This window comes from Neofelis nebulosa, chromosome 9 (assembly GCF_028018385.1).
Source record: "Neofelis nebulosa isolate mNeoNeb1 chromosome 9, mNeoNeb1.pri, whole genome shotgun sequence".
NCBI classification, from domain to species: domain Eukaryota; kingdom Metazoa; phylum Chordata; class Mammalia; order Carnivora; family Felidae; genus Neofelis; species Neofelis nebulosa.
This window is the reverse complement of record NC_080790.1, coordinates 115,103,180-115,108,652: the sequence shown is the minus strand read 5'-3', so window position 1 is coordinate 115,108,652 and position 5,473 is coordinate 115,103,180.

Genomic DNA, 5,473 nt, shown 5'->3' with positions numbered 1-5,473 from the left:
GAGGCAGATTTTCAGAGAGGGATGGGGCATCTTCCCAGGCTCCTCCTCTGCCACCCCTGGGTGGGCATTGTTCCCCACTTGTGCTGAGTCACCATACCTGAGAAGGAGACAGTTTCTGGGGGAAGGCCTTTTGTCCCTTTCCGTCCAGTCCTGCTGTTCACCTGGTTGGGCTTGGCACCCTGAGCTGATGATCAATAAAGGATTAGACGTAAGAACAAACTAAACCTGCTTGTCCTTAAATAATGTTATTTCAAGGGAAACGTCCCAGCTCTGAAATAAACCAGGTTTCAAGTAAGAATTTGAATTAATTCTGACAACATAATCCAGAGTGCAGGATTTGCCTTTAGGCTACGGGGTTTTTTCTGTCAACTCCACTAATGAAAGAGAGAAAACTGAGGAGGAAAAGGGATCTTTATTTTGGGGCCAGGGAAATCTTATTATTCACTAAGCTTTTCTGAAGTGATCGGAACATGGAAATGAGAACTCACCTCTTCCTTCTATCCCTTCTCTCCTTCCTTGTCTTTCCTCCCTTCCTTTTCACTCCATTCCATATATTCTGAAGGATTTATGGTGTATCAGGACAGCGTTTCCCAGCTTTGGTTCCTTTGAATACCAGTTTTTTCATTTCTGCCTAATCTACAACCTGCCTCTACCGGTAGTTACTTTTTTTTTTTTTTTGTAAATGTGGGGCACCTGGGTGGCCCAGTCGGTTGCGTGTCCAACTTCAGCTCAGGTCATGGTCTCAGTTCCTGAATCCGAGTGCTCACTGCTGTCAGTGCAGTGCCCACTTCGGATCTTCTGTCCCCGCAGGTTCCCCCCCCCCCCCCCCGCCCCGCCGCCTCTGTGCCCCTCCCCCACTCGTGCTCTTTCTCTCAAAAATAATAAAACATTTAAAAAATGTAATTCCCATTGTTTCACTTACATAAATGGACCCCATCCTAAAACAATGAAATTCAATAAATCAAATTCTGTCTAGTCACAACCCAAACTGAGAACTACCAGGCACCTAAAACTACCCCATTGACCACGCTTGGTGGGAACTTCAAGGCTTGTCAGGGGGGGCCTGCTGAGAAGGCCCTCCATTAACACTTGCTGGCTGATCACAGTGCATGATCCCCACATCCTGCCGCAGGCAGCTTTGCTCAGATTTTAGCTCCTGGAGATTGTTCAAATATTCCTGGGCTAGGGGTGCCTGGCTGGCTCAGTCGGTGGAGCATGCTACTCTTGATCTCAGGGTTGTGAGTTCAAGACCCAGGTAGGGGGGACAGATTAAAATCTAAGGGTGTCTGGGTGGCTCAATCAGTTAAGTGTCCTACTCTTGATTTTGGCTCAGGTCATAATCTCACGGCTCATGAGATGGAGTCCCATGTGGGGCTCTGTGCTAATTCAGAGCCTGCTTGGGATTCTCTCTCTCTGCCCCTCCCCTGCTCATGTGTGCTCTCTCAAAATAACATTTAAAAATAAAATAAAATCTTTAAAAAAAAAAAAAAGTCCTGGGCTACATTCCCAGAGATTCTCTGACTCAGCTGGTCTGGGATGGGGCCTGGGAGTCTGCCCTTTTTTTTTTTTTAGTTTATTTATATTGAGAGAGAGAGCAAGAGGGGGAGTGGCAGAGAGAGAGACAGAATCCCAAGCAGACTCTGTGCCATCAGCTCAGAGCCCAACATGGAGCTCAAACTCACAAGCGGTGAGATATGACTTGAGCCGAAATCAAGAGTCAGACATCCAACCAGCCGAGCCACCTAAGCACCCCTGGGAGTCTGCATTTCTAACAAGCTGCCCCAGGTGATGTTAATACTGCTGGTCTGAGGACAAGTGAGTAGATAGATCTTGGGCCACTGGGCATCAAAATCACTTGTAGGTGCTCCTTAAGATACAGATACCTGGAGGGGCGCCTGGGTGGCTCAGTAGGTTAAGCGTCCGACTTCAGCTCGGGTCACCATCTCGTGGTCCGTGCGTTCGACCCCCGTGTCGGGCTCTGGGCTGATGGCTCAGAGCCTGGAGCCTGCTTCCGATTCTGTGTCTCCCTCTCTCTCTGCCCCTCCCCCGTTCATGCTCTGTCTCTGTCTCAGAAATAAATAAACATTAAAAAAAAAAAAAAAAAGAGGCAGATACTTGGAGACACCTGGGTGGCTCAGTCAGTTAAGTGTCCCAACTTCAGCTCAAGGTCTGTGGGCTCAAGCCCCGCATCAGGCACTTCGCTGTCAGTATAGAGCCTGCTTCGGATTCTCATTGTCCCCCCGCCCCCCGCCCCCGCTCTCTCTCAAAAATAAACATTTTTAAAAAGATGCAGATACCTAGGCACTACCTATAAAACATTCTGAATCCTCAGGTGGGCGGGTCCCCAGAATCTGCCTTGTCAACCAGCTAAGGAGTCTCTGGAGACCACCTCGAAGAAACTGCTTGGACCACCATTAGCACCTGGAACTTGGAGGTGAGGTGGCCCACCTTCAAGGCCAGTCTGTAAGTTAGGGACGACTCCTTCCCATTGCCTGGGCCCCAAACCTTGGCGCATCCTAGGACTCTGATTCCCTCTTACCCCCCATTCAGTGCCTCAGCAAATTCTGTTGGCTCTTCCTTCAAAACATTCAGATTTTCTTTGAAAGACTCCAGCATGTGGACTTGGGGGTGGAAGAGCAAATAACACAAGACCCGTGAAATGTTGAGAATCGCTGATCTGGGAGTTCATTACTCACAATTTTTATGTAGATTTAAGGTTTTCCATAATAAAAATTTTTACCTTTAGGTATTTGATCTAAAATTCATTTCTGTGGGGCACCCGGGTGGGCTCAGTCAGTTAAGCATCTGACTCTTGACTTTGGCTTGGGTTATGATCTCATGGTTCGTGAGTTGGAGCCCCGCATCAGGCTGTGTGCTGATGGTGCAGAGCCTGCTTGGGGTTCTCTCTCTCTCTCTGCTCCTTCCCCCACTCACGCGCCCTGTCTCAAAATAAATAAATAAACTTAAAAAAATGAAAAAATAAAAATAAAATCCACTTCTGGGAATTTATCTTCATGAACATATTACAGGAAAAAAAAGTAAATAAAAATATTATTCAAATAATAATAGTGAAAAATTGGGAACATACTAAGTTCTCCTAATAGGACATTAAACTATGGGACGCCCCTCAATAGAATCTTGCCATTAAAAACGTTTATTCAGGATGTGTACCAACATGGAAAATGTGATATACTATTAAGTGAAAAACAACACATGAAATTATATACATTGCATTATTAAAATATACAAAGACTCCTATCTTTAAAAAAGATTGAAATTTAATGGGGCACCTGGCTGGCTCAGTCAGTAGAGTGTGTGACTCTTGATCTCAGGGCTGTAAGTTTGAGCCCCGCATTGGGGGTAGAGATGACTTAAAAATAAAACCTTAAAAAAATAAAAAAGCTTGAAATTTAAAAATAATTCATATATCCAGTATCTGCCCACTTCCCATCACCTTCAATGCAATGGTCCTTGCCTGAGCCCCACCACCTGGCTTGTATGCCAGCACCAGCCCTGCATTGGTCTCCATGCTTCCACCCTCCCACCTTTATTCCACATTCAGCTAGAAGGGTCCCTCAAACTATAAGCAGATCTTGATCCTTCTCTGTTCAGAACCCTGCAAAAGCTCCCCATCTCTCCAAATAAAAGTTTGGACTTTACCACTGGCTTCCAGGATATAGGACCTTGCCTGCTCTGATCTACTGCTCCGTTCCCTGCCTCAGTCCTGCCATTCCAAACATGCAAGCTCCTTGCCACTCTTCACTCAGTCATTCCAGCTTCAGGACCTTTGCACCTGCTGTTTCCTTTGCCTGGAATGTGCTGCCTCCAGATATCTGAGTGGCCCCTTCCTTCTTTCTGGCAGCTCTTGGGAGAGGCTTTACCTGAACTCCTCATCCAGAACAGCACTGCTCCCTCTGTGAACACCTCAGACCCTTTATTTTTCTTCATAGCAGTTGGTCAGTACCTCCCCCAGTACATGTCTTCATTGGGTCGTGTACTTACTACAATGCAAATACCTTAAGAACAGACTTTATGTCTGATTCTCTGCTGAATCTCTAGTACCTAACACACAGCCTGGCACATAGTTGGTGACTCGAATGAAAGAATGTGGGAATAAATATCGAAAGAACTACAAGCCTCGTGTGGGCTTTTTGGGTGATTTCTCCTTCCCCAAAACCTCCTGGCAGTAACAGACCCATAGCAGGAGCCCAGTGGGAACTAAAGTGGCTGATCATTCTCCCATCTGAACCCCGCTCCCCACCCCCCACTGTGTAAAGTACATCCTGTGAACTGGCGGCAGTAAGGGGGGGTGTGGGGCTAATGGTAATTGCTTTGGGAGGTCAGATCCTGGCTTAACACCACTAGCTATGTGGCCCCGAGAAAATTATGAGAATTTTTTTGAGTGTTAGTTTTTCCCTGTGCAGCAAGAGAAGGATATTAACAGTTCCTACGCCCAGGGCTGAAGTGGGGGCTAAATTCCCATAAAGCACTTGACAAGCACAGTGTTGGCACAGAGTAGGTGTGCGACAACAGGCCACCAAATTAATCAGCAGCCATATATGCGCCTTTAGTTCTTTCTAGTTTACAACGTCCTCTTATACATGCTTTATCTGATCTGAGGCTTTCAACAACCCCGTCGGTTTTTTATCACCATTTTTATAGGTGAGGCAACTGGGTCAAAGAGGAATAGAGTGCCTGCCTGTGGAACACAACTGAATCTGACTACAACGCTGGCATCTTCTCGCCAGAAACACGAGTTGTTACCACTGCCGATGCTAATCAAAGTGATCTGGATGGCCCATCAGAGCCCCAGACTCTAAAGCGTGTGCCTAGTGTGAGGCTGTGAACAGCGAACAAATTCAGCACACAAAACCAGAAGTGAGCCGCCCCTCCCCAGCGACCCCACAGAGGCAGGTGTGCACAGGCCCCTGCACCCATGAGTGAAGCTGTGAGCAAGTCTGAACAGACAAGCCATCTCTCAGGGTCCACCCAGGATTTAGAACATCTCACATTTCCCAAGCCCTTTCTCTAGTTTCTCTGCTTCAAGTCGGGCAGCAGCTCCAAGCAGCAAAGGCCACCTTTGGTGTTTGAAATCCTTATTGCTCTGCAACCTCTGGCCTTGACAAAGACAATGTTTCTTCCCAAAGGTAATTTTTTTTTTTTTTTTTTTTTTTTTTTTTTTTTTTTTTCCCCAAAGGTAATTTAAGGGAGAAGCCCTGCACGGAGCTCTGGGCTTGGCTCTCATTAGACTCTCCTCCACCTTCCCAGGATTGAAGGCCAAGGGAAGGCACATGGCAGGGAAGACACCAGCAGGTGTTAGACATGAATTTTAGAACCACAAGGCCAAAACATCACAGAATCTTAGGAGTCATGGATTATCACAACTGTAGCATCTGAAAGTCAAAAAAACCCCAAAAAACAAAAAACAACAAAAAAACCACAAACAACAACAACAACAACAACAAAAAAAAAC